General features: G+C 45.4%; 1 long non-coding RNA gene across 1 annotated transcript; it reads left to right on the top strand.

Annotated features, from left to right (window-relative positions):
• The first annotated feature begins 9,791 nt into the window (after positions 1-9,791).
• Positions 9,792-11,602, top strand: LOC112219817. The gene is made up of 3 exons (XR_002948794.2): positions 9,792-9,914; positions 10,256-10,426; positions 10,687-11,602. It is a non-coding gene; the product is annotated as an uncharacterized LOC112219817 (long non-coding RNA).
• Positions 11,603-24,899: the final 13,297 nt, after the last annotated feature.

The following is a 24,899-nucleotide window of genomic DNA, read 5'->3' as shown; positions in this document are numbered from 1 at the left end:
GGGGGACACGGTTAGTAGAGAGTGACAACAGAGGGAGGACACGGTTGGTAGAGAGTGACAACAGAGGGAGGACACGATTGGTAGAGAGTGTGTCTGAAGACCTCTCCTCCCTTTTCCCACCTGACCTGCTCAGTCCATCCCCCATGTATCCCTCCTCCCCTCCCAGAGGTTGTACCTTTCTTTACCTCCTCCACTTCTCCTCTGAGGAGTTGGCTAATGCTCCCGGGATTGAAGCTGAGACATTCCCGGAGGAACCCACCTTTACAGAGAGCCTTCCGGAATCCCGCAGCAGCCAAATGAGCCATGCCCCCAGGCCTCATTGGCAGGGGGAGAGGAGCTCAAGCCTAGGACCTCCCCTTAACCAGCAGCCATCTTTCCTGAGCATGGGATATCTTACCGACTCAGATAGAGAAACAAGGGGGGTGAAGAGAGCCTACAGGATGAGTCAGGCACTAACTACTGGCAACCCGCCTCTCACTCTCCGAGGAAGATGAGACAGCCCACCCCACCCCAGGAGAGGGACCCACCCCAGACTTCTCCAAGGTAGAGCCCAGGGTCCGCTTCCCCATAAGCGGCTACACCCTCCACCCCCCAAGAGCAAAAACTCCCCCAGAAAGAGGTCTCTGTCAGTCGAGCCCGCACTTGTTTTCAAGTCCACTGCTGACATAGTGAGAGAGGTGCTGCTGAGCAGTACAGACGGACCCCCTCACCCCCCAATGGACCCCACAGGCCCCTAAACTCCACGGTGCCAGAGGACTTCAGATGCCCACAACAGGCCAGCACTCTGGTACAGCAGCTGCAGGTACATACACAGAGAGTAGGACCACACCACAGGCACACGTTCAGACTAACTCTGATTCCTTAGCATTCTCACACGCTCAGACTTACTCTGATTCCTTAGCGTTCTGACAGACTCAGACTAAGTCTGATTCCTAAGCACTCTGACATACTCAGACGCAAAGGCTAAACAACTTTCCGTGCCTTCCACACGCTGACACGCTGACACTCCAATTGTCTAGCTCAGAATAGTGCTTCTCTACTTTCTATCCAGCTCACGGCCTTGACTATTATCCTCCCTCCTCTCTCTTTCCTGCCCCCTCTTTTCTCTAGGAGGACTACAACAGGCTGCTGACCAAGTATGCTGAGGCAGAGAACACAATTGATCAGATGCGCCTGGAAGCCAAGGCAGTCTATATAAGTGTGTGTGTGTGTGTGTGTGTGTGTGTGTGTGTGTGTGTGTCAATCAATCAAATATATTTATAAAGCCCTTCTTACATCAGCTGATGTCACAAAGTGCTGTACAGAAACCCAGCCTAAAACCCCAAACAGCAAGCAATGCAGGTGTAGAAGCATGGTGGCTAGGAAAAACTCCCTAGAAATGCCAGAACCTAGGAAGAAACCTAGAGAGGAACCAGGCTATGAGGGGTGGCCGTCCTCTTCTGGCTGTGCCGGGTGGAGATTATAACACAACATGGCCAAAATGTTCATAGATAACCAGCAGTGTCAAATAATAATAATCACAGAGGTTGTCAAGGGTGCAACAGGTCAGCACCTCAGGAGTCAGCACGTACCTCTCCTGCTGTCTCTAGAGAGTTGAAAACAGCAGGTCTGGGACAGGTAGCACGTCCGGTGAACAGGTCAGGTTCCATAGCCACAGGCAGAACAGTTGAAACTGGAGCAGCAGCACGGCCAGGTGGACTGGGGACAGCAAGGAGTCATCAGGCCAGGTAGTCCTGAGGCATGGTCCTAGGGAGAGAGAGAGAGAGAGAAAGAAAGAAAGAAAGAAAGAAAGAAAGAAAGAAAGAAAGAAAGAAAGAAAGAAAGAAAGAAAGAAAGAAAGAAAGAAAGAATGAAAGAGCATACTTAAATTCACACCGGACACCGGATAAGACAGGAGAAATAATCCAGATATAACAGACTGAGCCTAGCCCCCCGACACATAAACTACTGCAGCATAAATACTGGAGGCAGGAGGGGTCGGGAGACACTGTGGTCCCGTCCGACGATACCCCCGGATAGGGCCAAACAGGCAGGATATAGCCCCACTCACTTTGCCAAAGCACAGCCCCCACACCACTAGAGGGATATCTTCAACCACCAACTTACCATCCTGAGACAAGGCTGAGTATAGCCCACAAAGATCTCCGCCACGGCACAACCCAAGGCGGGGTGCCAACCCGGACAGGAAGATCACGTCAGTGACTCAACCCACTCAAGTGACGCACCCCTCCTAGGGACAGCATGGAAGAGCACCAGCAAGCCCATGTAATGCTTTGTAGGTTATCAGTAAAACTGTGAAATCAGCCCCTTCCTTAAAAGGAAGCCAGTGTAGAGAGGCTAGCACTGGAGTAATAGCACTGATACACTTTTTGGGTTCTAGTCAAGATTCTAGCAGCCGTGTTTAGCACTAACTGAAGTTTATTTAATGCTTTACCTGGGTAGCCGGAAAGAAGAGCATTGCAGTAGTCTAACCTAAAATCCCTGCATCATTTTTGGACAGAAGGTTTCTGATTTTTGCAATGTTACGTAGACGGAAAAAAGCTGTCCTTGAAACAGTCTTGATATGTCCGCCAAAAGAGAGATCGGGGTCCAGAGTAACGCAGAGGTCCTTCACAGTTTTATTTGAGACTGTCATGCCCTGACCTTAGAGAGCCTTTTTTGTCTCTATTTTGATTTGGTCAGGGTGTGATTTGGGTGGGCATTCTATGTTTTGTTTTCTATGTTTCTTTATTTCTATGTTTTGGCCGGGTATGGTTCTCAATCAGGGATAGCTGTCTATCGTTGTCTCTGATTGGGAATCATACTTAGGTAGCCCTTTTTCCCTCGTTTCAGTTTCGGTAGTTGACTTTTGATAGTGGAACTATAACTCTGTAAGCTTCATGGTTGGTTGTTTGTTGTTTTGTTGGCAACATTTTAAATAAAAGGAAAATGTACGCTCACCACGCTGCGCTTTGGTCGACTTCTTTTGACGGCCGTGACAGAACTACCCACCACCAAAGGACCAAGCAGCGTGGCCAGGAGGAGCAGGGATCCTGGGCCCGGGAGAAGAGAGAATGGAGGACATCTTGGACATGGGAGGAGGTTATGGCAGGGGACAAGACCCTGCCATGGAAATGGGCTGAAGTAGCGAGGGAGGAATGACTTCGCTACCAGGAGTCATGGCAACAGAGCAGGCACGAGAGGCAGCGGGGAGTTTGGTTGAGTCAGGTTGGAGACCTGAGCCAACTCCCCAAGCTTACCGTGGCGAGCGTCATACTGGTCAGGCACCGTGTTATGCGCTGGTCAGGCACCGTGTTATGCGGTTATGCGGTGGAGTGCACAGTGTCTCCAGCCCGGTGCGCTTACCTTCCAGCTTCCTGAATCGGCCGGGCTAGAGTGGGCATCCAGCCAGGTCGGAGGGTGCCGGCTCAGTGCATTTGGCCGGCAGTACGTCTCTACGCCCCAGGATATCCTGCGCCTGCTCTGCGCAATGTGTCTCTGGTGCATCTGCACAGCCCAGTGCGTCCTGTGCCTGCACCCCGCACAAGAGAGAATAAAGTAGACGGCACACGTCAAACGTATGATTTATGACCCTATGTCAGGATGACGTGTGCATGCCCATATTTGGCCATCCGGGCAGGACATCCTGTTCCTGTTCTTACGCCTTAGAGGGAGTGTGAAATTATGTATATATTTCCGGGAAGTGATCACGTGCTCTAGGGAGTGCCCATATTTGGGCATCCGGTCAGGGCATCCTGTTCCTGTTCTCACGCCTTAGAGGGTGTGTGAAATGATGTATATTCCTTTGAAGTAGTCATGATGATTGATGTGTAGGGACCTGGTTGAACTGGGGCGGGTCTGTGTTTGAACATTTGAAAGAGAATGGCCCCACACCCCCTATTTTATTGCCCTTAGGGTTGTTATCTATGAAGCAGGAATGTGTGTATGTATGTCTCTGACTGAGGTCCCTTCGCATTGTGTACATTTCAAGCTTTCAACAACCAATAAAACAACCATCTAAATAATGTTTCTCGGCCTAACACACTGTTGAGTTTCCTATTTAGTTGTCTTTATATGTACATGCACCGAGCTTCCAGGTGGCTCCAGCCTATGGATGTTCGGTGCATGTACACCGGGGGGATCAAAAGTGTATAATCTACACACATGTTCATTGACTTTTACAAAGACCACAGTAACATGACAGATATAGTGGAGATACTACACAAATCTGCTAGTGGATATTCAATGTACAACAGTAGTCTTCTGTAACAAGCAATACGTGTTAAATATGTGCCACTGTCAATCATGACAGCCTCTTTTTGAAAGGCCTTTACTTATGACTTAAACAGATTCATTTTCTACCCATCTTATTCATTAATGCTGTGGGATAAATCAGGTGTTTCTTGGTGGGCTTACACTTTTGTTTCACAGTAGATTTGTTTAAGCCCACCAAGAAACACCTGATTTATCCCACAGCATTAAAGAATAAGATGGGTAGAAAATGAATCTGTCTCCAGTCCGAAGGCTCCAGCGACGGTCTCCAGGCCGGGGCCTCCAGCGTCGGTCTCCAGTCCGGAGCCTCTGGTATTTTCTGTATACCAGGGAGCTAGTGTCTTATGACAGATGTTTTTTGTTTTTAAGGGTGAGACTGCATCTAGGGTATTGCGCAAGGTTAAATTGAGTTCCTCGGTTAGGTGGTTAACTGATTTTTGTACTCTGATGTCCTTGGGTAGGCAGAAGGAGTCTGGATGGGCATCAAGGAATCTTTGGGTTGTCCGAGAATTTATAGCACAACTTTTGGGGATCCTTGGTTGTGGTCTGAGCAGATTATTTGTTGCGATTGCAAACGTAATAAAATGGTGGTCTGATAGTTTATGATTATGAGGAAAAACATTAAGATCCACAAAATGTTTTCCATGGGACAAAACTAGGTCCAGAGTATGACTGTGGCAGTGAGTAGGTCCGGAGACATGTTGGACAAAACCCACTGAGTCGATGATGGCTCCGAAAGCCTTTTGGAGTGGGTCTGTGGACTTTTCCATTGAATATTAAAGTCACCAAAAATGTGAATATTATCTTCTATGACTACATGGTCCGATAGGAATTCAGGAAACTCAGTGAGGAACGCTGTATATGGCCCAGGAGGCCTGTAAACAGTACCTATAGAAAGTGATTGAGTAGGCTGCTTAGATTTCATGACTAGAAGCTCAAAAGACGAAAACATCGGGGCGAATTGAAATTTGCTATCATAAATGTTTGCAACACCTCCGCCTTTGTGGGATGCGCGGGGGATATGGTCACTAGTGTAACCAGGAGGTGAGGCCTCATTGAACACAGTAAATTCATCAGGCTTAAGCCATGTTCCAGTCAGGCCAATCGCCCAAGATTATGATCAGTGATTAGTTCATTGACTATAACTGCCTTGGAAGTGAGGGATCTAACATTAAGTGGCACTATTTTGAGATGTGAGGTATCAGAATCTCTTTCAATAATGGCAGGAATGGAGGAGGTCTTTATTCCAGTGAAATTGCTAAGGCGAACACCGCCATGTTTAGTTTTGCCCAACTTAGGTCGAGGCACAGACATGGTCTCAATGGGGATAGCTGAGCTGACTACACTGACTGTGCTAGTGGCAGACTCCACTAAGCTGGCAGGCTTGCACCCTATTCCATTGTGGAGCTAGGGGAGTTAGAGCCCTGTCTATGTTCGTAGATAAGCTGAGAGCACCCCTCCAGCTAGGATGGAGTCCGTTACTCCTCAACAGGCCAGGCTTGGTCCTGTTAGTGGGTGAGTCCCAGAAAGAGGGCCAATTATCTACAAATTCTATAATTTGGGAGGGGCAGAAAACAGTTTTCAACCAGCGATTGAGTTGTGAGACTGCTGTAGAGCTCATCACTCCCCCTAACTGAGAGGGGGCCAGAGACAATTACTCGATGCCGACACATCTTTCTAGCTGATTTACACGCTGAAGCTATGTTGTGCTTGGTGACCTCTGACTGTTTCATCCTGACATCGTTGGTGCCGACGTGGATAACAATATCTCTATACTCTCTACACTCGCCAGTTTTAGCTTTAGCCAGCACCATCTTCAGATTAGCCTTAACGTCGGTAGCCCTGCCTCCTGGTACATAGTGTATGATCGCTGGATGATTCGTTTCAAGTCTGATACTGCGGGTAATGGAGTAGCCAATGACTAGGGTTTTCAATTTGTCACAGCTAATGGTGGGAGTCTCCGACATCTCAGACCCCGTAACGGGAGGAGTAGAGACAGGAGAAGGCTCGGCCTCTGACTCCGACTCGCTGCTTAATGGGGAGAACCGGTTCAAAGTTTCTGTCGGCTGAATGAGCGACACTGGTTGAGCATTCCTATAGCATTTCCTTCCAGAAGCCATGAGAAAGTTGTCTGGCTGCGGGGACTGTGCGAGGGGATTTTTACTACTATCTGTACTTACTGGTGGCACAGATGGTATTTCATCCTTTCCTACACGTAAATGACCCTTGCCTAACGATTCTGTCTGAAGTTGGGCTTGCAGCACAGCTATCCTCGCCGTAAGGCGATCGTTCTCCAGAACAGAGTACAGCGGCTGCAATTAGAAGGCATCATGTTAATGTTACTACTTAGCATCGGCTGGTGGAGGTCCTGACAAACCACGTCCAGATAAAGCATCCAGAGTGAAAAATTTGAATGAAAAAAAGTAGACCAAGGGAAAAAACAAAAATATAAACTGTAATTAAAAAGTAAAAACCGTAAAGTTGGCAGGTAGCAAAGTAAGGTTAGCAACAAAACACACAGCAGCACGTAAACAAGTCTACAAGTTGTCAGCACACAGATGTGTCGTCACAATACCTGTATGTGCTACAAAACTTCCATTGAGCAATTGGACAAAGACAGAGTTTTCTGTTCAAGGTCCAGGGGCTGTATGGATCAAGCATCCCAGTGCTGATCTAGGATCAGTTCTGCCTTTTAGATCTCAATGAAAAGATGACATGGACGGTGGGACACTGCTACTCAGACGCTTGATTCACACAGCCCCTGACCAATGCTAAGCTTGAGATCAGTGTAACACTGAACACTCCCTCCATCCCCTCTGTAGTGTGTGTTGTGTCTGGCAGACAGAGGGGTTATATTTAGTCCTCAAATGAAATCACATTGTATTGGTCACATGCTTCATAAACAACAGATGTAGACTAACAGTGAAATCTTTGCTTACGGGCCCTTCCCGACAATGCAGAGAGAAAGGAAATAATAGAAAAGTAAAACGTAAACATACAATTAATATTAAAAGACATTGAGTAATGATAACTATACACGGAGTACTAGTACCGAGTCGATGTGCAGATGTATGAGGTAATTGAGGTAGATATACACATGTAACTATGAATAAAGTAACAGATAGTAAAAAGTAGCAACATATGTGATGAGTCCAAAAGTTTGTGCTAAAAGGGTGATGTACTAGGCCGTGTGCATGACCCGCCGCGGCGCATTGCGGTCGAATGCCAGGCAGTTTCTATACCAAACAGTGATGCAGCCAGTCAAGTGGACTGTATGATTATGATTACTCCAGTGGACTGTATGATTATAGTCTGTTTAAACATCCTAAATGCACCCTATTCCCATTCAGGGCTCTGGTCAAAAGTGGTGCACTATAGGATATAGGATACCATTTGGTACACAGCTTATTTCAGAGGGCACCCTGCATGCACAATACACTACCTACTGAAAAGAAACACCAGCCTCTGTTGTTGTTGGACTATTCTCAGCACCTCTGAAGAGCCACATTGGTATTGTAGGTCAAATGAAAGAATTAGACAGTAACAAACAGAGTTTGTGGTGGTAGAACCCAAGGAATCTTCATTTCTCTCTAACCCCAATACTAGACCAACACTAAATAGACCCATCCTGTCATGTGGGATACAGTCAAGTGACTCTGCGGTTCACAATAGAACAATCGCATGCATTGATTTTTCCCCTCATGACACAGTGAAGGAAAACAGGTGTCTAAAATGTCCATAGACCACTTACAGAGCAAGGAAATATGTCATTTTGTAATTTGGGTAAAACAGGCTGCCCACCAAGGTACTAACAGTCATCTTTGAATGATCTCTGCATCCCAAATGGCACCCTAATCCCTTTATAGTGTACTACTTTTGAAAAGAGCCCTATGGGTAAAAGGCTAACATTGGGGACACAAATAAAATTTGGGACACAGATATTGCTTTGTCTAAATATGTTCTTACACTCCATTGACAGCTGATTCTGCCTCTCATGTGTGGATCCAAGCAAGAGTAGCTGCTGCATGAGCAACAGCTAATGGGGATCCTAATAAATAAATCATTCAACAATTCACACGTTTCAATTGTCCTTTAGTGCAAACCTATTTTCTCTCCACACTAAAGGACCTGGTGGAATCTCCCCTGTCCGTCCCTCCTCAACGGCCTCCTCTTCCTCGAGAAGCCTGGGCCCTGGAGTTGGAGAGGGCTCTCTCAAAGCAGACTGACACATTCCTCCACCAGGTGCAGACATTTGAAGAGCTCCTGAGGAGAGGGAAACTCAAACCGTTTGAGCAGATGAAGGTATTGTTCTGATATTTATCTCCCTTGAGTCTTGCAAATAGAGGAGCATCTCCCAGTGCTAAATAGCCACCATTTTGTATTAGTAATGATGTGATGTATCCCTTAGCTTTTCTGCCCCTAGCTTCTAGCAGCACAAGATGAACACAGAGTCCAACTGCAGAGAGTGGCTGAGCCCCTCTGACCCAGGTAGGTGAGACCACACTGCAGGATATCTACAATACTGTGTTTAAACTGTTATAGAAAGGGTCTATTAGAACATGCTGTTCCATATGGTAGGAATGAGAACATTCCAGTGTGCGTTGTGTTTTGTCTTTGTGTGTGTGTGTGATAGGGAGTTGGAGGGCTGTATATTCCAGTGTGGGATGTGTTTTGTCTTTGTGTGTGTGTGTGATAGGGAGTTGGAGGGCTGTATATTCCAGTGTGGGATGTGTTTTGTCTTTGTGTGTGTGTGTGATAGGGAGTTGGAGGGCTGTATATTCCATGGTGGGATGTGTTTTGTCTTTGTGTGTGTGTGTGATAGGGAGTTGGAGGGCTGTATATTCCAGTGTGGGATGTGTTTTGTCTTTGTGTGTGTGTGTGATAGGGAGTTGGAGGGCTGTATATTCCAGTGTGGGATGTGTTTTGTCTTTGTGTGTGTGTGTGATAGGGAGTTGGAGGGCTGTATATTCCAGTGTGGGATGTGTTTTGTCTTTGTGTGTGTGTGTGATAGGGAGTTGGAGGGCTGTATATTCCAGTGTGGGATGTGTTTTGTCTTTGTGTGTGTGTGTGATAGGGAGTTGGAGGGCTGTATATTCCAGTGTGGGATGTGTTTTGTCTTTGTGTGTGTGTGTGATAGGGAGTTGGAGGGCTGTATATTCCAGTGTGGGATGCGCTTGGAGGAGCTCAAAGAGCAGGTGGAGCAGACTGAACAGGACCGACCCACCTCAGAGGCCCCTCCCACTCTACCGCCTTACCCCACCCCCTACTCCATGCCAGAAGGGTGCAGTGAGCACATGCCACTCCCTGAGGTACCATGACAACACAGCTACTGAATAAACTACATTAGATTATTCACTATTCTATACTATACTATCTTACAGAATGGAGGCCTGCCTTTCAAAGAGTGTTAACCTCTGTCTTGCTTACTCTCTCTTTCTCTTTCTCGCTATCTCTCTGTCTTTCTCTCACTATCTCTCTTTCTCTCTCTCTCTCTCTCACTATCTCTCTCTTTCTCTCTCTCTCCAAAGACCAGTGTTACCTCTGCCTGGGGAGTCTGGGGGGTGGAGGTTAGCTCGGCTAGCGGAGAGAGCGAGGGAGTGGAGGGATCCTTTAAGTCACAAACACAAACATGTAGAGAGAGACTTCAGCTTGCTGATGTACCAGTAAGACTCCATCAATTTTAGACACTTTGAGATTCGGAAAACAAAACATTTGGGATATGGACTTGCATTTGTTTATGGACAAAAATTATAAAAAATTACCATTTGGAGACAGTGGCCAGAGGTAAACAAAACCAAAGCATGGATTGCTGTCTTACCTTGTCCATAGACCACTTACAGAGCAAGGAAATATGTCATTTTGTAATTTGGGTGAATCCTTTAAAGAAGTCTAGTCTGTATATGAAGTACAGAACTATTCAAAAGCAGCCAATTGATCAATGTAGTAGTAATGTCAATATCAGTTTGCTTGTAAATACCACATCCAAAGGCTCTGTCTCTTCCAGCTACCAGAGTTTCAGGGAGGTGCACAGACTGCTAGACCTGGATCTGACAGAGGGAGACCATGACTTTCCTGATGCAGGAGAAGAAGCCACACATGCAGGCGGTGAGGGGACAAGAGAGGGACCACACCCAGGGACCAGGAGGGAGGAGGGCCACACATGTCTCCCTCAGAGGTGAGTCTGAACTCACTGCACTGGGGTTGTATTCACTAGGAACCAAACTGAACCAAACGGAAGCAAACTGGCTGAAACAGAGAGTGACTATCTGAACTTGTTGTCGTTTTACGTTCCAAACCTTTTGCTACGGTGTGCTGACTGTGCACAAATGAATTTGACCCAGGACATCAATGCCTCTAAATGCTGATCATAAACTCTTACCAGCTCCTGAATTGTATTCTTTTTTTAATATTCTAAATTCTATTATGTGTTTTCAGATAGCCAATGCTAGGTCAGAAGGACGCTACATTCATTCCACTGGCAAGACCAAGGACCAGCAAATCAGTTCTTTGTTCCCCTAAAGACCTCAGCCAATCCCCTGCATTTCATGGCTCGTCTGCCAGTGACAGCAAGAGGTCAGAGGTCAGGAAGTCTCGAGGCAGCAGGCTCACCAGTCTGGGGGAGAGTACTGCGTCAGAGAGGAGGGGCTCCAAACTGCAGCCTGGGACCAGGAGAGTGTAATCTCAGGTCAATTACTTGAGAGACTGGATCAAGCTTCCATTACATTTTTGACTACTTATTCACCTACCTGGTGTCTGCTGTGAAAGAAAAAATGTCATTACTTTTTGCACACTATCCACCCATATCCTGTTCATGACTGAAAACACAATGTAATTGCATCTAACTTGTTTCCAAAACATGTTCAACCAACAAATATCTGAATTTGTACTTTTTAGTAATTTAACTGACACTCTTATCCATAGCTAGGTGGGACAACCACATATCATAGGCATAGTAAGTACACTTTTCCTCAAAGTAGCTATCAATCAGTAAAGTCAGAGCTAGTAAGTGAGGAAAAAGTGTATAGGTCTATGCATATGAAAAATCATGTTGAATAATAAGAATGATGTTCATTTATCTTGACAATTCAGCAATATCTTCTAAACCAGCAGTAAATTGTCTCTCAAACCCTCTGCGTGATAGGATAGGATAGGATCATCTCACCCGAGATGTGTGCTCTGAGAGGGGTCACCTGACTCCTGCAGCACCCAGTCCCTTCCACCAGATGGCCACAGCGAGGTGAGCTACTCTCCTACTCCTTCCCTCTCTCTCCAGTCAGTGACTTGGCTGTAATTCTCACCGAACCTCACATCACATTCCTCACTCTCTCTCTCACACACTTACATGCCCTTAACCAACAATGCAGTTTTAAGAAAAATAAGTGTTAAGAAAGTACATACAAAAATAAAATGAAGTATAAAAAAAAATTCATAATTAAAGGGCAACAATAAAATAACATTAACCAGGCTATATACAGGGGGTACCAGTACAGAGTCAATGTGGAGGCTATATACAGGGGGTACCAGTACAGAGTCAATGTGGAGGCTATATACAGAGGGTACCAGTACAGAGTCAATGTGGAGGCTATATACAGGGGGTACCAGTACAGAGTCAATGTGGAGGCTATATACAGGGGGTACCAGTACAGAGTCAATGTGGAGGCTATATACAGGGGGTACCAGTACAGAGTCAATGTGAGGGGGCACAGGTTAGTCCAGGTAATTGAGGTAATATGTACATGTAGGTACATGAGGGGGGTCAATGCAAATAGTCCAGGTAGCCATTTAATTAGCTGTTCAGGAGTCTTGGGTGTAAAACCTTTTAAGATACCTTTTGGACCTAGACATGGCGCGTACCACTTTCCGTGTGCTAGCAGAGGAAACAGTCTATGAATAGGGTGGCTGGAGTCTTTGGCAATTTTTAGGGCATTCATCTAACATCTAGCCTGGTATAGAGTTCCTGGATGGCAAGAAGCTTGGCCCCAGTGATGTACTGGGCCGTACGCATAACCCTTTGTAGTGCCTTGCGGTCGGAGGCCGGGCAGTTGCCATGCCAGGCGGTGATGCAACCAGCCAGGATGCTCTCGATGGTGCAGCAGTAGAACATTTTGAAGATCTAAGGACCCATGCCAAATCTTTTCACTCTCCTGAGGGGGAATAGGCGTTATCGTGCCCTCTTCACGACTGTCTTGATGTGTTTGGACCATGATAGTTCGTTGGTGTTGTGGACCCCAAGGAACTTGAAGCTCTCAACCTGCTCCAGTATAGCCCCGTCGATGAGAATGGGCACGTGCTCAGCCATCCTTTTCCTGTAGTCCGCAATAATCTCCTTTGTCTTGATCAGGTTGAGGGAGAGGTTGATATCCTGGCACCGCACTGCCAGGTCTCTGACCTCCTCCCTATAGGCTGTCCTACCACTGTTGTGTCATCGGCAAACTTAATAATGGTGTTGGAGTCGTGCTTGACCATGCAGTCATGGTTGAACAGGGAGTACAGGAGGGGACTGAGCACGCACCCCTGAGGGGCCCCTGTGTTTTGAGGATTGTTGTGTCTAGGTGTGGCCCGTCAGGTAGTCCAGGATCCAGTTGCAGAAGGAGGTGTTTAGTCCCATGGTTCTTTGAGGGCACTATGGTGTAGAACGCTGAGCTGTAGACAATGAATAGCATTCTCACGTAGGTGTTCCTTTCATCCATGTGGGAAAGGGCGGTTTGGAGTGCAATAGAGATTGCATCATCTGTGGACATGTTGGGGCGGTATGCAAATTAGAGTGTTGATGTGAGCCATGGCCAGCTTTTTAAAGCACTTCATGGCTACAGACGTGAGTGTTACGGGTCGGTAGTCATTTAGGCAGGTTGCTTTGGTGTTCTTGGGCGTAGGGGCTATAGTGGTCTGCTTGAAACATTACAGACTCGGTCAGGGGCAGGTTGAAAATGTCAGTGAAGACACTTGCCAGTTGGTCAGTGCGTACACGTCAGTACACGTCCTAGTAATCCGTCTGGCCTTGTGAATGTATACAGCTCATTGACTGTGGTCTTAGTGCCAGCATCGGTTTGTGGTGGTAAATAGACAGCTACGAAAAATATAGAAAACTCTCTTGGTAAATAGTGTGGTCTACAGCTTATCATGAGATACTCTAAATCAAATCAAATCAAATCAAATGTATTTATATAGCCCTTCGTACATCAGCTGATATCTGAAAGTGCTGTACAGAAACCCAGCCTAAAACCCCAAACAGCAAGCAATGCAGGTGTAGAAGCACGGTGGCTAGGAAAAACTCCCTAGAAAGGCCAAAACCTAGGAAGAAACCTAGAGAGGAACCAGGCTATGTGGGGTGGCCAGTCCTCTTCTGACTGTGCCGGGTGGAGATTATAACAGAACATGGCCAAGATGTTCAAATGTTCATAAATGACCAGCATGGTCGAATAATAATAAGGCAGAACAGTTGAAACTGGAGCAGCAGCACAGTCAGGTGTGGAAGTTGAAACTGGAGCAGCAGCATGGCCAGGTGGACTGGGGACAGCAAGGAGTCATCATGTCAGGTAGTCCTGGGGCATGGTCCTAGGGCTCAGGTCAGTTGAAACTGGAACAGCAGCATGGCCAGGTGGACTGGGGACAGCAAGGAGTCATCATGTCAGGTAGTCCTGGGGCATGGTCCTAGGGCTCAGGTCCTCCGAGAGAGAGAAAGAAAGAGAGAAGAAGAGAATTAGAGAACGCACACTTAGATTCACACAGGACACCGAATAGGACAGGAGAAGTACTCCAGATATAACAAACTGACCCCAGCCCCCCGACACAAACTACTGCAGCATAAATACTGGAGGCTGGAGGCTCTACCTCAGACGAGCAAAACCTTGAGACTTCCTAAACATTCGATTCCGTGCACCAGCTGTTATTTACAAATAGACACAGACAGCCACCCCTTGTCTTACCGGAGGCAGCTGTTCTATCTTGTCGATGCACAGAAAACCCAACCAGCTGTATGTTATCCATGTCGTCGTTCAGCCACAACTCTGTGAAACATAAGATATTACAGTTTTTAATGTCCTGTTGGTAGATTAGTCTTGATCGAACCTCATCCATTTTATTATCCAATGATTGCACGTTGGATAATAGGACTGATGGTAGAGGCGAATCCTTACAAGGCAACCCAACCTATGTCCCCGATATCTCTGTCTCTTCTTCAAGCGAATGACGGGGATTTGGGCCTTATCCGGTGTCTGAAGTAAATCCTTCGCGTCCGACTCTGTAAAGAAAGAATCTTTGTCTAGTACGAGGTGAGTAGTCACTGTCCTGATATTCAGAAGCTCTTTTCGGTCATAAGAGACGGTGGCAGAAACATTATGTACAAAATAAGTTACAAATAACACAGAAAAACACACACAATAGCACAATTGGTTAGGAACCCGTAAAATGGCAGCCATCTACTCCTGTGCCATTACTTTTAAACAGACAGCTTATGGGTTCCCTTGTAATCTTATCAGTTTGTGTTCCTGTCTTTGTGTTCCCTTCCTCCCTCCAGTCTGTGTAGCCTGTCAGTTCCAGAGGAGCAGAACTCAGGGAAGCCCCAACACACACCCCCTCTCCCCTCCTCCTCCCCCTCACAAAGACCTCCGAGACCCGCCTCGCTGGAGCACAGTGGAGGCTCTCCTCTCAGCACCACAAGGTGGGTACGAGAGTCTTCAGGGAGAACTAGGGGAGGGGGGGCCTCAGCATCCAGCTTCCCCCAGACCTGGACTGAGAACCTCAGCATCAATATTCCCCCAGCCCTGGGCTGGCAGTGGTACCAGTGAGTTTGGACAAGGCAATGACCATAGTCCATGCTGTTCTGTCTATAACCATCATATATATGTTATGTTGCAAAATGTGTTCTTACATGAAGTGACTTAGAACCAGTGGTTGAAACCCAAATTGTTTCCCGATGGTGTTGTTCTGAACAGAACCATTGTTTTTTTTGTTCAGTTTCACTTTTCCGACCAGCGAAATAAAGTTCTGAACCGGTTCGAACCAAAGAAAAAGCTCTGGTTTATATTGTGCCTTTGTGTTCCTTTTCAACCTTTTGCCTCTAAATGCTGATCATAAACTCTTACCAGCTCCTGAATTGTATTCTTTTTTTAATACTCTAAATTCTATTATGTGTTTTCAGATAGCCAATGCTAGGTCAGAAGGACGCTACATTCATTCCACTGGCAAATCAACATTTTACATTTAGCTCAACATTAAATTACTTAACCATGGGCTCCCGAGTGGCGCAGCAGTCTAAGGCACTGCATCGCGGTGCTTGACGCGTCACTACAGCCCCCGGTTCGTTCCCAGGCAGTGCCCGGTAGTCCCATAGAGTGGCGCACAATTGGCCCAGCGTCATCCGGGTTAGGGGAGGGTTTGGCCTTGGGGGCTTTACTTGGCTCATCACGCTCTAGCAACACCTTGTGGCGGGCCGGGCGCCTGCAGGCTGACTTCGGTCATCAGTTGAACAGTGTTTCCTCCAACACGTTGGTGCAGCTGGCTTCTGGGTTAAGCGAGTGGGTGTTAAGAAGCACGGTTTGGCCGGTCATGTTTTGGAGGACTCATGACTTGTCCTTCTCCTCTACCGAGCCCGTTGGGGAGTTGCAGCGATGAGACAAGATCGAAATTTGAGAGAAAAGGGGATAAAAAAAATGTATAAATATATATTTAAAAAAACATTTTAAAAATTGCTTCACCAATCAGTGTGGATAGAGTAGCTTGCAATGGAGCTGGTAAGCGATTGAATCTGTATAGAAAAGCCGTTAAGAGCACATTTTATTTTGCCGTAACAGCACTTTAATCATAATGAAAGACAAACACACACTGTGCTGCCAGTCACAGTGTAGGTAGCAAGATGCAACTGACATTTTGCGGGAGAGCGAGAGAGCGAGAGAGGATGGAGGAAGCTTGCCAGGAAGTGCTGGGCATCTTGTTATGACATGCATTATCTGAATTAGGCCCACAGAATTATACCTACGGAGGAGGGGCTTCTATGGAGGAACTTTGAATGTCTTTGAACTTCAGAGTTGGTTTAACGTTGGACCGTAGTGCAGATGAGCAGTAGAATTAAAAACATGTCTTACCTTTTTGTAGCTCATAAATCCAATGTGAAACGTTAAAGTTCATAAATCCAATGTGAAACGTGATAACTATGGTATCCTTAATACATTATTTTAAACATTTCTCCCTAATTTCGGAATCATGCTTGTAACGTTGTCAGGAGGCTACAGTAATCTATGTAACGTTGTCAGGAGGTTACAGTAATCTACGTAACGTTGTCAAGAGGCTACAGTAATCTATGTAACGTTGTCAGGAGGCTACAGTAATCTATGTAACGTTGTCAGGAGGCTACAATAATCTATGTAACGTTGTCAGGAGGCTACAGTAATCTATGTAACGTTGTCAGGAGGCTACAGTAATCTATGTAACGTTGTCAGGAGGCTACAGTAATCTATGTAACGTTGTCAGGAGGCTACAGTAATCTATGTAACGTTGTCAGGAGGCTACAGTAATCTATGTAACGTTGTCAAGAGGCTACAGTAATCTATGTAACGTTGTCAGGAGGCTACAGTAATCTATGTAACGTTCTCAAGAGGCTACAGTAACCTATGCTTCAGTGTGGAGGGGCAGGTAGCCTACACACACACACACACACACACACACACACACACACACACACACACACACACACACACACACACACACACACACACACACACACACACACACACACACACACACACACACACACACACACACACACCCAGTGGCAAAGATATCCAGCTGGAATAAGTTTGAGTGACGGAGTGAGGGCTTTGCATAGGCGCTTTGTTAGGATTTTTGTGGGACTGGAAACAAATGCCTGAAACATAAAATAAAGCTATTAACCAATTCCCATTCTTTTAAAAGAAAGGTTCTGTTCTAGAACAGTATAGATCACTTCAGATCCCTCAAATAATTTTGTTATTTTCTGGTTTTCGATTCTGTTCCCTGAACCGGTTCTAACCCTACTTAAGAACACATGAAAACATTGTGTAATGAGGCACTAATATCTGTCTGTCTAGTAACTACACAGTCTACTCTGTGTCAGAAGCATGTACCCTCCTGAGATCAAGCAAGGAGGCCGCTAGCTGTTTGGCTGTTTCTTTATCAGTGTCTGTTTATTTCATCCTCCACCTCTCCCCTGCCCTCCTTTAAAACCATCTCTCCTCCTTCTCTCCTCCATCTCTCCTCCATCTTTACTCAGTCCACACTGTGTCAGGGGAGGATAAGGGACAGAGTGACCGTTCCACCTGAACACCCAATCCCCAGCACTGCTACCAGCCAAGCCACTCCACCACTGCACCCTATCACCATGGCGATCCCCCTCGGGCCCTGAGCTCTGGTCAGTTGACTAATCGCAAGTGAGTCTCTCTCTCTCTCTCTCTCTCTCTCTCTCTCTCTCGCTCTCTCTATCTATCTATCTATCTATCGAAACTGCCATGGGGACAGCTCTTCCAATTCCCAACAGAATCTAGGAGGGGGAATTATTAGACGTTTGATTTTTAATTTCCTTTTATGCTGAGAGTGTTGGCTGGTTGGCGTCTTGCTTCTATCTGGGAAAAGGGGTTATTGCATTGGATCCTACCAGAGCCATATATTTATTACGTATTATATATTTATATTTATTCTAAATATCTGGATCATTCAGTGTTGGCTGGTGTTTCTAATGTGTGGCCTCCCACGGGCAGGTAGAGTTTGATACATCAAGTGAAATGCCAACCAACCTGAGTCATTTATACATTATGTGTGATTTGATTTCTTTATAGACTTGAAAGCTAGTAAATGTGGAGACTCGGGGGTAAATACATACCCAATGTTGACTCATGGTGTGACACTGCATGAGTGGACCCTGCTTGTTGACTCACATATGGTATGGCTTGGAATATCAAATCAATTTGGTTAGCTGGGCCAATTATACGTTTTAACACCTATAACACACTTGTGGTCGATATTACTTCAATATTACTAACTACAGTATTTGGAACAAGTACCATTACTGATCGAGTTTGAACAGAGTTGTGAGGTAGACAGAGCATCCCCACTTTATATGTACTCATTCTACTCTGTGTGTGTGTGTGTGTGTGTGTGTGTGTGTGTGTGTGTGTGTGTGTGTGTGTGTGTGTGTGTGTGTGTGTGTGTGTGTGTGTGTGTGTGTGATAGGTAGTTGGATGAAGTCTTTGTCTTAATTTTGTCTTCGTGTGTGTGTGTTTGTTTGTTTGTGTGTGCATGTGTGCACATGTGTCCCAGTGAAGCCATCCAGTCTCTAAAAGTGGAAGTGAGCAGACTGAAAGTGTGACTAGAGGGCAGTCTGAGACAGACCAACCCTCCCAGTCTTGTCAGAGCTCCCCCTCAGCCCAGAACGACCACACACACCCCCTCAGCTCAACACATTGCATTAGGTTGGCCATTTGTTTGTTTTTTAAGTGAGATTTCATCATACACATGTTACTGTTGAAACAGGTTCATTGCCATTTCTACTGTCCCTTAGGGCTCTGGTCAAAAGTAGTATACTATATAAGGAATAGGGTCCCATTGTCTTCTTTAATTGATTTTATAATGTTCCTTTGGATTTCTCTCCTCTCTCAGTTCTGCTCAGCGAAGGAGCGATGGTGATAGAGAGAGGAAGAGGGGCTAAGTTGGGTGAATTTTGACCCATTCCTCCTGACAGAGCTGGTGTAACTGAGTCAGGTTTGTAGGCCTCCTTTCTCGCACACGCTTTTTAAGTTTTGCCCACAAATGTTCTATAGGATTGAGGTCAGGGCTTTGTGATGGCCACTCCAATACCTTAACTTTGTTGTCCTTGAGCCATTTTGTCACAACTTTGGAAATATGCTTGAGGTCATTGTCCATTTGAAAGACCCATTTGTGACCAAGCTTTAACTTCCTGACTGACGTATTGAGATGTTGCTTCAATATATCCACATAATTTTCCTCCCTCATGAGGCCATCTATTTTGTGAAGTGCACCAGTCCCTCCTGCAGCAAAGAACCCCCACAACATGATGCTGCCACCCCCATGCTTCACTGTTGGGATGGTGTTCTTTGGCTTGCAAGCCTCCCCCTTTTTCCTCCAAACATAGCAATGGTCATTATGGCCGAACAGTTCTATTTTAGTTTCATCAGACCAGAGGACATTTCTACAAAAGTACGATCGTTGTGCAGTTGCAAACCATAGTCTGTTTTTTTATGGTGGTTTTGGAGCAGTGGCTTCTTCCTTGTTGAGAGGCATTTCAGGTTATGTCGATATAGGACACGTTTTACTGTGGATATAGATACTTTTGTACCTGTTTCCTCCAGCATCTTCACAAGGTCCTTTGCTGTTGTTCTGGGATTGATTTGCACTTTTCGCACCAAAGTACATTCATCTATAGGAGACAGAACGTGTCCCCTTCCTGAGCGGTATAATGGCTGCGTGGTCCCATGGTGTTTATACTTCCATACTATTGCTTGTACAGATAAACGTGGTACCTTCAGGCGTTTGGAAATTGCTCCCAAGGATGAACCAGACTAGTGGAGGTCCACATTTTTTTCTGAGGTCTTAGCTGATTTATTTTGTTTTTCCCATGAAGTCAAGCAAAGAGGCACTGAGTTTGAAGGTAGACCTTGAAATTCATCCACAGATACACCTCCAATTGACTCAAATTATGTAAATTAGCCTATCAGAAGCTTCTAAAGCCATGACACCATTTTCATAAATTTTCCAAGCTGTTTAAAGGCACAGTCAACTTAGTGTATGTAAACTTCTGACCCACTGGAATTGTGGTACTGTGAATTAAAAGTGAAATAGTCTGTCTGTAAACAATTGTTGGAAAAATTACTTGTGTCATGCACAAAGTAGATGTCCTAACCGACTTGCTATAGTTTGTTAACAAGAAATGTGTGGAGTGGTTGAAAAACAAGTTTTAAATGACTCCAACCTAAGTGAATGTTAACTTCTGACTTCAACTCTACATATCCCAACCAGAAGCTATGGATTACAGGCAACATCCACACTGAGCTAAAGTCTAGAGCTTTCAATGAGCGGGACAATAAATCCTGCTACGCCCTCTGACAAAGCATCAAACAGGCAAATACAGGACTAAGATCGAATCATACTCAGAGCATACGCTGACCGGCTGGAAAGTGTATTCACTGACATTTTCAACCTCTCCCTGACCCAGTCTGTAAATCCTACATGTTTCAAGCAGACCACCATAGTCACTGTGCCAAAGAACACACTGTAGTACCCACATCTGTAGCCATTAAATGCTTGGAAAGGCTGGTCATGGCTCACATCAGCACCATCATCCCAGACACCCTGGACCCACTCCAATTCGCATACCGCCCCAACAGATCCACAGATGAGGCAATCTCTATTGCTCTCCACTCTTCCCTTTCCCAACATCATAAAAGGATCACCTACATGAGAATGCTGTTCATTGACTTCAGCTCAGCATTCAACACCATAGTGCCCTCCAAGCTCATCACTAAGCTAAGGATCCTAGGATTAAACACCTCTCTCTGCAACTGGATCCTGGACTTCCTGATGGGCCGCCCCCAGGTGGTGAGGGAGGGCAACAACACAACCGCCACGCTGTACTCCCTGTTCACCCACGACTGCGTGACTGTGCATGATTTCAACACCATCATTAGGTTTGCAGACGTCTCGACGGTGGTAGGCCTGATCACCGACAGTGTGGTGCCAGCATAACAACCTCTCCCTTAACATCAGCAAGACAAAGGAACTGATCGTGGACTACACAAAATGGAGGGCCTTTGTACACTTCCATCCAAATCAACGGGGCTGTTATGGAACAGGTCGAGAGCTGCAAGTTCCTAAGGGTTCACATTACTAAGGAACTATCATGATCCACACACATCAACACAGTCGTGAAGAGGGCACGACAATGCCTCTTCCAACTCAGGAGGCTGAAAAGATTTGGCATGGGCCATAAGATCCTCAAAACGTTATACAGTGGCACCATTGAGAGCATCTTGACTGGCTGCATCAACCCTTGGTATGACAACTGTTTGGCATCCGACCACAAGGCGCTACAGAGGGTAATGTGTATGGCCCTGTACATTACTGGGGCCGAGCTCCCAGCCATCCAGGACCTCTATACCAGGCGGTGTCAGAAGAAGAAGGCCCTAAAAATGTTTAAAGACTCCAGCCACCCAAGTCATCAACTGTTCTCTCTGCTACTGCACGGCAAGCGGTATCAATGCACCAAGTCTGGAACCAACAAGGCCCTGAACAGCTTCTACCCCCAAGCTAGTGCTTTCGGAAAGTATTCAGACCCCTTTCCATATTTTGTTACGTTAGCCTTATTCTAAAATAGACTAAATCAATTATTCCCTTATAAATCTACATACCCATAATGACAAAGTGAAAAGAGGTTTTTAGAATCTTCTGCAAATGTATAAAAAATAAACAACAGAAATACCTTATTTACATCAGTATTCAGACCCTTTGCTATGAAACAGGATTGTGTCGAGGCACAGATCTGGGGAAGGGTACCAAAAAATGTCTGCAGCATTGAAGGTCACCAGGAACACAGTGGCCTCCATCATTCTTAAATGGAACAAGTTTGGAACCATCAAGACTCTTCCTAGAACTGGTCTCCTGGCCAAACTGAGCCATCGGGGGAGAAGGGCCATGGTCAGGGAGGTGACCAAGAAACCAATGGTCACTCTGAAAGAGCTCCAGAGTTTCTCTTTGGAGATGGGAGAAACTTCCAGAAATCCATACATCTCTGCAGCACTCCACCCACCAGGCCAGACGGAAGCCATTCTTCAGTAAAAGGCACATGACAGCCTGCTTGGAGATTGCCAAAAGGCACCTAAAGATCTCTCAGACCATGAGTAACAAGATTCTCTGGTCTGATGAAACCAAGATTGATATCTTTGGCCTGAATGCCAAGTGTCACATCTGGAGGAAACCTGGCACCATCCCTACGGTGAGGCATGGGGAGGCAGCATCATGCTGTGGGGATGTTTTTCAGCGGCAGGGACTGGGAAACAGGATCAAGGGGAAGATCTATGGAAAGATGATCTAGGGAAAGATGAACAGTGCAAAGTACAGAGAGATCCTTGATGAAAATCTGCTCCAGAGTGCTCAGGACCTCGAACAGGACAACCCCTAAGCACACAGCTAAGACAACGCAGGATGTCCTTGAGTGGCCCAGTCAGAGCCTGAATGTCCTTGAGTGGCCCAGCCAGAGCCCGGACTTGAACCTGATCGAACATCTCTGTAGAGACCTGAAAATAGCTGTGCAGCAACGCTCCCCATCCAACCTGACAGAGCTGAGAGGATCTGCAGAGAAGAATGGGAGAAACTCCCCAAATACAGGTGTTCCAAACTTGTAGCGTCATACCCAATAAGACTCAAGGCTGTAATCACTGCCAAAGGTGCTTCAGCAAAGCACTGAGTAAAGGGTCTGAGTACTTATGTAAATGTGATGTTTCAGTTTTAAAAAGTATTAAATTAGCAAAAAAAAAAAGTGTTTTCCTTTGTCATTATGGGTATTGTGTGTAGATTGCTGAGGGACATTTTGTTTAATCCATTTTAGAATAAGGCTGTAATGTGGCAAATATGTAAAAGTTTTTTTCTACTATTTCTCTTTTCTTTGCATTGTAGGATGGCCCGTATGTAAGCATTTCACTGTTAGTCTACAACTGTTGTTTACAAAGCGTGACAAATACAATTGTATTTGATTTTATTCAATTCCTGTTTTCTGTTGTGTATAAACGCTTTGTCATTTTAATTGACAACAGTGTTGATTTCTGACTTGCAGACCGAAGGACAGAGAGAGAGACAGAGGCACCCGGCCACATCCCCACAGAGATGTGAGAGGCATGTTCTTTGTAGCGCCGCCCCCTCCATGCTGGGCAGTGTGCCGCTGGTCCAGTGTGTGCCAGTGTGCCCACCAGTTCTGTGAGTACCCTTCACTCACTCTCACACACACACACACACACACACACACACACACACACACACACACACACACACACACACACACACACACACACACACACACACACACACACACACACACACACACACACACAACACACACCACTTAAGTGGTGACAACACGAGTAATCCTGGAGGTGCATACGTTTTGCATTAATCCTCTAATAGTTTTATTAGTGTGAATATTTGAATCACACATAAGTCTCTGTCGTGATTTCGTCATTGTTTAACATTCCACTTTCTCCCCCTATGTAGTAAGAGCAGTAGTAAGTAAGTGTAGTTCTGAATCTGTCCTGTTCCCTGCAGGTACTACTCCAGCCAAGTGATAAAGGCAGCTCAATCCCACCCCCAGTTCATCTATGTGTCTCTGAGTGGGGGTGTGGCCTCTGGGTTCTGGGGTCGTGAGCAGGTCAGAGGTGGATCTGGCCGTTCCATCTGCTGACCTGCGCTCTCCACCAGAAGGCGCTGTCACAGTCCTGCATGCACAGATGGATCAGACCAGAAATACACCAGGGTCGTATTTATTAGGCACCAAGCAGAAGAAAACTGACTGAAACGGGGAGGAACTTCCTGGATTTGTCCAATAAGAAATGCTTGTTTCCGTTTTCCGTTGCAAAACATTTTGTTATGGTTTGCACTAATGAATACAACCAGGCAAGTCTTTGGACTAACCACTGTGAGGACACAGATGTCTCTAAATGTGGCGTTATGTACTGTACGCTTAATATTCGGTGTAAGAGTTTGATATGTGGAGTAACATGAAGCCTGGGTACCGATACTAGGACCTCAACCCAGTCATTAAGCCGCTGGCTTCTTTGGAACTATTTGATCGTCACCCAGTGGCTCAGCACTGATAGTAAGGTAGGGTCTACACACACTCTACTTTATACAGGTTACAGGTTACTTTTTTAGCTTTAGATCAAAGGTGGAGTGCCAATATTGCAATCTCAAGTATCATATAGAAACAACACAAATTCATCTCTTACACATGAAATGCACTAGAATCTGAATAATTTATATATGAATGATTTAGGTTTCAAAATAACGGACATATGCTCATTGTTTGTTTAATTTGCTTTGAAACCTGGAATATTCTTTTTACATTTGTTGTGTTACATTTGAGCAATGACTGGTATGGATCTTCAGGTGAGGAGATGAACTATTCACACATTGATTTCTTCCATTTGTTTACCCTAATTTATTGATTCTAAATTATTTGTTTTGTATTTTGTTCTTGATCATTTGTGTATTGTGTGTAATATTTAGTTAATAAGGTTACTAATCGGTGTCAGTGTTACTGTAGTGTAAACTTGTACACATCAGGAAAATATTTTATCCAAAAATTGAACACAAAAATAAGATTTCAGAAATACACATCAATAGGATTTCAGAAATGCAGATTTGGAAATCTAGATTCTGGTATCTGGTGTACCTTTGTACTGTGATTGATTATCAAATGATTTTTGTTCAAATATTTTGTAGTAAAACATTTGTAGTTCCGATTTGAAGCCAAATAAATGTTGATGTTAAGACAGAACACAGAACACTTTATAGCGTCACATTCTTGAAACCGTTTTCTATATTTCTCTTGTAATACTGAGTACATTACAGTATGCACCTGTCTCTAATGGTTTGAAAAGTTGTACTAATAGTTG

This window comes from Oncorhynchus tshawytscha, linkage group LG20 (genome assembly GCF_018296145.1).
Source record: "Oncorhynchus tshawytscha isolate Ot180627B linkage group LG20, Otsh_v2.0, whole genome shotgun sequence".
Classification (NCBI taxonomy): Eukaryota; Metazoa; Chordata; class Actinopteri; order Salmoniformes; family Salmonidae; genus Oncorhynchus; species Oncorhynchus tshawytscha.
This window is presented reverse-complemented; position numbering and strand designations above follow the sequence as displayed.